The 10,082-nt window shown below is 41.6% G+C and overlaps 1 pseudogene; it reads left to right on the forward strand.

Moving 5' to 3' along the window:
• Positions 1-9,137, forward strand: part of LOC102026700 — a 39,971-nt pseudogene extending 30,834 nt beyond the window's left edge.
• The last annotated feature ends 945 nt before the right edge of the window (positions 9,138-10,082 follow it).

Genomic DNA, 10,082 nt, shown 5'->3' on the forward strand with positions numbered 1-10,082 from the left:
TGCTGGGTATTTTCCCAGAAGATCTAAAAACATCATATCACAGTGATATATGTGCACCTATGTTCATAGCAGCACAATTTGTAAATGCTAAATTGTGGAAGAAACCCAAATGTCCATCCATCGAGCACTTTCCATAAGAAATTTGTGGTACATTTATACAATGGAATATTACTAATCTGTAAAGAAAGATAAACTTGAGGCCTTTATAGGTAAAAGGTCACAACTAGAGACCATACTCATAAGTGAAATAAATCAAACATACATGTGCAAGAACCACATTGCTTCACTAGTGTAAAACCTGAAAGAGTTAATTTAAACTAAGAGGTATGATAGACATTGTGAAATGATAGGAAACTGCTCAAGGGTAAAGGGCAACTGGGATGTGGGAAAAGAAAAGGGAAAAAAAAGAAATTTTGTATGTATTTATATACAGGATCGTTAACATAGTTTTTCTACTGTGTCCTATTTCTTTGCTGAAAGAAAGTGTCAGTGAGTCCTTGATTGATCAGTACTGCATGTCTCTACCTGTTTTCATGAGAAACCACTTTCAAGATATCAATACGTAATACAGCAAGCATTGTTAATTTCCTACCACATTGTTTGTAACCCTGTATTTTTTTGTTTTGTTTTGTTTTGGTTTTGGTTTTTCTCCAGTACTGGGAACCGAACTCACGACCTTGCGCTTGCCAGGCAGGCGCTTTTGCCGCTGAGCTAAATCCACAGCCCCTGTAACTCTGTATTGTCTGTGCTGTTCTTTTGCTATTTTGTAAAATCATGTCTCTCTTTAAAAAAAAAAAAAAGAAAAAAGAAAAGCAGAAAAACTCAACAAAAAGTGGCCTACAGTGCAATCTCACTAATGAATACAGATGCAAAAATTCTAAATAAAATACTAGCAAACAGTGTCTAATAAGCATCTAGAAGATTACACAACATTACCAACAGGGATTCATCTCAGGTATGCAGGGATAATTCAATATGCAAACCACCTAATTTAATACACCATATCAATAGAGTCAAAGACAAAAGTACATGATCATCTCCATCAATGCTGAAAAACCCTGTTATAAACTCCAGCACACATTCGTGAAAAAAACCCTATGGAACACAGGAATAGATAATCCTTACTTCAATCTAATCAAAGCTGTCTATGACAAACCAATAAGCAACATCATACCAAATGGACAAAAACTTTAAAATCAGGAACAAGAGAAGGTGTTCACTGTCACTACTCCTGTTAAACATACTTCTGGAAATATTAGCTGGAGTAATTAGATAAGAGAGAGAAATAAAATGAGTAGGGATAGGAAAAAAAGAAGACAAATTATCATTATTGGCAGACAACATGGTACTCTACATGGAGACCCCCAAAAGTTCACCAAAAGGCTGAAATATTTAATGATCAAATTCAGTAGCATAGTTGGATACAACATCACATGCAAAAATCCATATAATTTCTCTACACAAACAACAAATAAACTGACACAAAAATTAAGGAAATTAATCCTTTCACAATAACATCTAAAAAGATGAAATAATTGGAAATTAATTTATCAAAACTTAAAAGATGCATACAGTGAAATCTGCAGTAATCTGAAAAAAGATTTTTTTCACAATATCAGAAAATGGAAAATACTCCTTCCTCATGAATAAAAAGAACTAACATTGTGAAAATGACCATATTCCCCATATTGTTGTACAAATTCAATGCCATAGAAATTAAAATACCGTTACAATACCTCACAGATCTGCACAAAACATTCCTAAAATTCATCTGATCCAGAAGAGGCTAAGATTAACAAAAGACATCCAGAGACGCAAGGGAGAGAGAGGCATCACATTCTCTGACTTGAAATTATACTTCAAAGCTACTGTGATAAAATCCACATGGTATAGGCAAAAAAACAGACCTGAAGATCAATGGAAGAGGTTAGAAGATGCAAACACACCTTCAAAAACACTCAGCCACCTTATCTTTGATAAAGGGACAAAAGAAATTCACTGGGGGAAAGACAGTATCTTTAATAAATGGTAATGGAAAACCATCTTTCCACATGCTGAAGATTGAAAATGGACCAAAGTCTATCACCATGCATCAAACTCTAGTCAAAATGGTTCACAGGGTCTGGGGATTTAGCTCAGCGGCAAAAGGGCCTGCCTGGCATGCACAAGGTCATGAGTTCAATTCCCGGTACCAGAGAAAAACCAAAAAACAAATGGTTCACAGATCTCAATATCAAAACACAAACACTAAATCTATTGCACAAAAAGAAGGTGAAAATCTCGAAGACAGAGGAAGAGCCAGAGAGTTCATGAACTGCAACGAAACTTCATGGGAAATACTTCAAAGCATCAACAGCTGGCTTCTCATCTTACTGAAATGATTTTGCACATTAAAAGATACCATCAATAGAGTTAAAAGAAAACAAACAAATGAGGAAAACATTTTCGTCAACTGTCCCTCATTCAAAGCACTTCTATCTAGAATAAATGAAGAATGTAAAAAATCTGGCCCCCAAAATTTAAAATCCCAATCCAACAATGGGCATCTGAGATGAGTATACAATTCTCAGATGAAGAAATACAAATGGTGAATGAATACATGAAAAAATGTTCAACATCATTAGTCATTCAAGATGTGCAAATTAAACCAGCACTGTGATTCCCTCTTACCACGGAAAGAACGGCTAATATTAAGAAATCAACCAATAACAAATGCTGGAGAGACTATGGGGAAAAAGAAACCTTTCTCTACTGCTCGGGGGAGTGTAGATTGGTGAAAACACTGTGGAAATCAGTGTGGGGATTCCTCACAAATTTAATGAAGTGAAGTCCCACTTAATCCAGCTGTTCCTCTTCTGAGTGTTCTCCCAGAACAATTAAAATCATCTTACCACAGAAATACCTATGTAGTCATGGTTACAGCAGCACAATTTGTTATAGCTAAATCTTGGAAATATCCCAAACAGCCATCAACTGAAGAATGGATAAAAAAAAGTGGCATTTATGCACTAGAGTGTCACTCATCTATGAAAAAGGATAAACTCCAGGTTTTTGTAGGTAAATGGATGCAATTACAGACTTTACTCATAATGAAATTAATTGGTCCCACATGTGTAAACATGTAGTGGTTCATTGATTATGTCAACTTGAGAAGTTTAGAAGCATAACTCAACTTGGCTCAGCAATTGGCTCAGCAATTCTACACCCTAGGGTGTAGAGGAGCCAGCCTATGGTGTAAGGTACCACACTAGGGTGAATCATCACCTAGATAACATAAAAGGGAAATGAAGAAGGACAGAGGTACTTCCATTCCTTTTGGAGGAGCTCCAGTCTTCACTTTCAGCTTGGACTTCGTCTCCTGGCTTCTACTGCAGACTCTGCGGCTTCCACCTTGGATCCTTCAGCCGTCCATTGCAGAGAAATGGGCCTCCTGGTATGGACTTGCACGGGACTCTGCAGTGAATTCCAGAACCTGAACAGACTCCTTCAGTCTTCAGTTTGCAGACACCCTCTGCACACTTCCCCATATGACTCTCTGGCTGACCGTCATAAGCCAATCTTGTAATTTCTTATAATTTGTACATCTTCTGTTATGTCTGTTTCTCCAGCAAAATCGTGACTGAATCAGAATTTGGTACCAGAAGTTGCTCTAGAAAAACAGATTATAATGATGGCTTCCTTTAATGTCTTTAGTGATTCTTGGAGTGGGCTCCACAATTTGATGAGGCATGAAGACACCATGGTCTGTGCTCCTACTTCTGCGGGGAATGCTGATAGTCCTTGGTGTGAACTGTTTAAAGTAATATGCTGTGCAGATCCATTTGATTATCCTGATTCACCACTCGTGAGAAGTCAGGAATTTAGTTATTCCGTTCATGAAAATTTTGAATTTCTTTGGCAGAGTAGGAAATATAATGATGCTGGCTGGTTGGTCCTGGCGTCACTAGACAAACTTGTAAAGGAAAATAAAAAGCTCAAAGACTCGAATTCCCATCTCCAGGCACAGATCACAAATTTAAAAGTTTCTAAGTGTGTCTTGAAGGAAAATCTCCTTTCTTTTAGCCACAAAACTGAGATTGCAGAAACCCAGATGCAGTCCCTCATAACTCGGTTGGATGAACTGCAACATAAACTTAACACTCAGCCCCAAAGGATACCTGAGGCAAAGGTGAGTTCACTGGTCGGAAAGTATGGGATCCCATAAATCGGGGTAGAGATGTGTGGGAGGATCCTGAGGAGGATGAGGATGTTGACTTCCTAGCTCCTGATGAGATTATTTTGCCAGAGGAAGAGAGTTCCCCACCCACTGTGGCAGAGGCATTGCCGCCTCTATCTGCTGTGGTGATAGCATCTCCTGGTACACCTGGGGAAGCTAACTCTATGTCAGCGAAGCAGGATAATAGTAACACTCCTCAAGACCCACCCTCACCACACGTTTTTGCCTCTAGGCCCATAACCAGGCTCAAATCTTATAAAGCTCTTAAGGGCAATATATATACTGTGACCCATGAAGAGATCCGCGATTCTCCCAAAGAACTGTTTGAGTTTTCTGACTCTTATAGGCAAAGGCCTAACGAGCAAGTGTGGGAATGGATTTTACCAGTGTGGGATAATGGTGGGAAAAACATGCACCTGGATGAGGCAGAGTTTGTTGATATGGGCCCATGAAGTAGGGATTCTGAATTTAATGCTGCAGCTCAATGAGTAAAGAAAGGTATTAATAGTTTATTTGGCTGGTTGGCAGAAGTATGGCTCAAAAGATGGCTCACTGTGAATGAGCTAAAGATGCCTGATATTCCATTTTTTACCACTGAAGAAGGGATTCAAAGGCTTAGGGAAATGGCAATGGTGGAGTGGCTCTGTCATCTCAAACCTAATCCTCCACATTGGTACAATCCAGAAAATATACCCTTCATTAACACTTTGAGAAACAGATTTGTGAGAGGAGCACCAGCATTCCTGAAGAGCTCTGTCATTGCTCTTCTCTGTATGAACTTACAGAGGGTTCCCTAGTTACTCAATTAAGAAATTTAAGGTCCATTGGCTTGATTGGACCCCAGAGTAGCAAAGGTCAAGTGACAGCACTTAATTGTCAAAGGCAGGGTCCATGCACTTACTATAATGGACAGCAGAGGCAGAATAATGACAAGAATAATCTGACACAGGCAGACCTATGGCTCTGGCCGATTAGCTACAGTTTTCCCAGAAGTGAAATACATAGGAAGCCTACAAAATTTCTACTAGATTTATAAAATCGAAAAAGTTTAACGACAAAAGAGCAGAAATCTACTTCAAATCGTGGTAACAGGCAATCATGGCACCTCAACCAGTTCCTGGATTTCAGCCAGTTTACAGACCCAGAACCCACTGAATGATGGAGAGACCAGGTCCCCTTGGGGAAGAATCCTGATGGGGCCAAAATTTATACAGTTAGACTTTCTCCCATCCTTCCCCAAAGGATCTAAAGCCCTTTCCTAGACTGACTGTACACCGGGGAAAGCGGAATGATCAGACATTTCAGGGACTACTAGACACTGGTTTTGAAATAACACTGATTCCAGGGGATCCAAAACATCATTGGGGCTCTCCAGTAAGAGTAGGGGCCTATGGAGGTCAGGTGATCAATGGAGTTTTAGTGAAAGTGCGACTCACAGGGGATCCAATAGGTCCTCGGATCCATCCTGTAGTCATTTCCCCTGTTCCACAATATATAAGTGGGGCACAGGTAATTAGTGTTTGGCAGAATCCTCACATTGGTTCCTTAACCTGTAGTGTGAGGGCTATTATGGTTGGGAAGGCCAAACGGAAACCATTAGAGCTGACTTTACCTGGTAAAATAGTAAACCCAAAGCAGTATCGTATTCCTGGAGTGATCCCAGAGATTAGTGAAACCATCAAGAACTTGAAGGATGCAGGGGTGGTGGTCCTCAGCACATCTCTATTTAATTCTCCCATTTGACCTGTGCAGAAGACAGATAGGTCTTCCAGAATGACAGTGGATTACTGTAAACTGAATCAAGTGGTGACTCCTATCGCTGCGGCGGTACCAGATGTGGTTTCCTTGCTTGTGCAGATCAATACAGTTCCTGGTAGTTGGTGTGCAGCTATTGACTTGGCAAATGCCTTCTTCTCCATACCTATCCATAAGGACCATCAGAAACAATTTGCCTTCAGCTGGCAAGGCCAGCAATACACCTTCACTGTCTTACCTGAAGGGTACAATAACTCGCGAGCCTGTGTCACGACTTAGTTCGTAAGGATCTTGATCGCTTTTCTCTCCCACAAGATATCACACTGGTCCATTATACTGATGATGTGATGCTGATTGAGCCTAGTGAGCAAAAGGTAGCAACCACTTTGGATTTTTTAGCAAGGCATTTGAGAGGCAGAGGATGAGAAATAAATCCAACAAAAATTCAGGGTCCTCCAACTTCAGTAAAGTTCCTAGGAGTTCAGTAGTGTGGACCATGTAGAGATATTCCTTCTAAGGTAAAAGATACCTTGTTGCATCTGGCTCCCCCTATAGCCAAAAAGGAGGCACAATGCCTAGAGGGCCTATTTGGATTTTGGAGGCAACACATTTCTCACTTAGGTGTTTTACTTTGGCCCATTTACTGAGTGACTCGGAAAGCTGCTAATTTTGAGTGGGGCCCAGAACAGGAACAGGCTCTGTAGCAGGTCCAGGCTGCTGTTCAGGCTGCTCTGCCCCTGGGCCCATATGATCCAGCGGATCCCATGGTGTTCGAAGTGTCAGAGATGCTGTTTGGAGTCTCTGGCAGGCCCCCATAGGTGCATTGCAGTGGAGGCCTTTAGGATTTTGGAGCAAGGCTCTGCTGCCATCTGCACACAACTAGTCTCCCTTTGAAAAACAGCTTTTGACCTGTTACTGGCCCTTAGTGGAAACTGGACGCTTGACTATGGGACACCAGATCACCATGTGACCTGAGTTGCCTATCATGACCTGGGTATTATCTGATCCACCAAGTCACAAAGTTGGACGTGCACAGCACCAGTCTGTCACTCAATGGAAGTGGTATATTCGTGATCGAGCCAGGGCAGGTCCACAGGGCACAAGTAAACTACATGAGGAAGTTGCCTGGATACCTATAGCTCCTACACCTACTGTACTGCCTTCTGTTTTCCAGCATGCATTTATGGCCTTGTGGGGTGTGCCATAAGATCAGCTGTCAGAGGAAGAGAAGGTTAGGCCTGGTTTACAGGTTGCTCTGCACGCTATGCAGGCACCACCCGCAAGTGGACAGCTGGAGCATTACAGATCCTCTCTGGGACATCCCTGAAGGACAGTGGTGAAGGGAAATCTTCACAGTGGGCAGAACTTCAGGCAGTGCACTTGGTAGTACATTTTGCCTGGCAGGAGAAATGGCCATATGTGCAACTATATACTGACTCATGGGCCATAGCCAATGGTCTGGCTGGATGGTCAAGAACTTGGAAGGAACATAATTGGAAAATTGGTGACAAAGGTATTTGGGGAAGAGGTATGTGGATAGACCTCTCTATGTGGGCAACGGATGTAAAAATATTTCTTTCCCATGTAAATGCTCAGCAAAGGGTGACATCAGCAGAAGAGGACTTTAATAATCAAGTGGATAAGATGACCCAGTCTGTGGATAGTGGCCAACCTCCTTCTTCAGCCACCCCTGTCATTGCCCGATGGGCTCATGAACAGAGTGGCCATGGTGGCAGGGATGGAGGTTACGCATGGGCTCAGCAACATGGACTCCCACGCACCAAGGCTGAGCTGGCTACAGCCACTGCTGAATGCCCGACATGCCAGCAACAGAGACCAACACTGAGTCCCCAGTATGGCACCATTCCCCGTGGTGATCAACCTGCAGCCTGGTGGCAGGTTGATTATATTGGACCACTTGCATCATAAAAGGGACTACACTTCGTCCTCACTGGTATAGACACGTATTCTGGATATGGATTTGCCTTTGGTGCACATAATGCTTCTGCCAAAACTACCATCGGTACACTCACAGAATGCTTCATCCACCGTCATGGGATTCCACATAACATTGCCTCTGACCAAGCAACACATTTTACAGCCAAAGAAGTGAGGAAATGGGCCCATGCTCATGGAATTCAATGGTCTTACCATGTTCCTCACCATCCAGAAGCAGCTGGATTGATGGAAATGTGGAATGGTCTTTTGAAGACACAATTACAGTGCCAGCTCAGTGGCAATAGCTTGTAGGGCTGGGGTAAGGTGTTTCAAAAGGCTTCACATGCTTTGAATCAGCATCTGCTATATGGCACTGTGTCCCCCATTGCCAGGATTCATGGGTACAGGAATCAATGGGTGGAAGCAGGAATGGTACCACTCACCATTACCCCTACTGATCCACTAGCAAAATTTTTGCTTCCTGTCCCCACGACTTTATTTTCTGCTGGCTTAGAAGTCTTAGTTCCAGAAGGGGGAAGGCTTACACCAGGAAGCACAACAATGATACCATTGAACTTGAGGCTAAGATTTCCCCCTGGTCATTTTGGTCTCCTCATGACTCTGAGGAAACAAGTTAAAAATGTTGAAAGAAACTGTCAATGAGTCCTTGGTTGATCAGCTTTCTATGTCTATATCTGTTTTCATGAGAAACCACTTTGAAGATATCAATATGTAATACAACAACCATTGTTAATTCCCTACCACTCTGTTTATAACACTGTACTGTCTGTACTGATCCTTTGCTATTTTGTAAAATGTTGTCTGTCTGTTAGTATTTTTCAACTTTTATTTTTAATATAAAAAAAAGAAAAGATATCACAGTGTTGTCAGAGGTGACTGACCCAAACTATAAGGGGGAAATTGTACTACTACTCCACAATGGAGGAAAAGAATACACATGGAGTGCAGGAGATCCCCTAGGGTGCATCTTAATATTACCTTGCCCAGTTATTAAAGTCAATGGAAAATTACCACAACCATATACAGGTACAATGACAAATGGTCCAGAGCCTTCAGGATAAAGGTATGGGTCACTCCATCAGGAAAAGAATCAAGACCTGCTGAGGTGCTTGCTGGAGGTCAAGGGAATACAGAATGGGTAGTGGAAGAAGGTAGTTCTAAATACCAGCTATGACCCCGTGATGAGCTACAGCAAAGAGGACTATAATGGTACTGTTTCTCCCCTATATTGTGTTCAAGTAATATAACGTTGGTAAACTGAATTCTGATTCTTGATGATTGTTAAACCTGTGTTATAATATTCAACTTACGAAATTATAAGTATAAACATCAACCAAAGAAAATTTACATTCTATTTGGGTAAGGGGATTATTGCATTTCTGTTTGTATGATGGAACAATATAACATGTTAGGCGCAACTACATACATGTCTTTGTATCTGGGGATTGGTTTAAAGCATTATGTCTGGTTGTCAAGTTGACAAGGGGTGAATTGTTTTTGATGATGTCAAGTTGAAAAGTTTAGAAACATAGCTAAACTTGACTCAGCAGTAGGCTCAGCAATTCTACACCCTAGGGTGTAAATGAGCCATGGTAGAGTGTAAAGGAGCCACCTTAGGGTATAGAAGAGCCACCCTGGGGTGTAGAGTAGTCACCCTAGGGTGGATCATCACCTAGATAATATAAAAGGGAAATGAAGAAGGACAGAGGTACTTCTATTCCTTTTGGAGGAGCTCCAGTGTTCACCTTTAGCTTGGACCTCTTCTTTTGGCTTGTACTGCAAACTCTTCGGCTTCCACCTTGGATCCTTCAGCCTTCTGTCACAGAGTCATCAGCCTCCTGGAACGGACTTGCATGGAACTCTGCCGTGAACTCCAGACACTGGACTGATTTGTTCGGTGTTCAGTGTGCAGACACCCTCTGCACACTTCCCCATACGACTCTCTGGCTGACTGCTGAAAGCCAATCTTGTAATTTCTTATAATTTGTACATCTTGTGTTATATCTTTTTCTGCACAAAAACCTTGACTGATACAAAACATCATATTGCCTCCTTGATGTAGTAACATGAATAAGTAAAACTCAAAATGTACAATGGATGATATGCAAGGACAAGAATTTTCTCAAAGGAAGGAAAAACAGGAATGAGGAAA

The sequence above is a fragment of the Chinchilla lanigera genome, unplaced genomic scaffold (genome assembly GCF_000276665.1).
Source record: "Chinchilla lanigera isolate Chin_1 unplaced genomic scaffold, ChiLan1.0 scaffold00228, whole genome shotgun sequence".
NCBI classification, from domain to species: domain Eukaryota; kingdom Metazoa; phylum Chordata; class Mammalia; order Rodentia; family Chinchillidae; genus Chinchilla; species Chinchilla lanigera.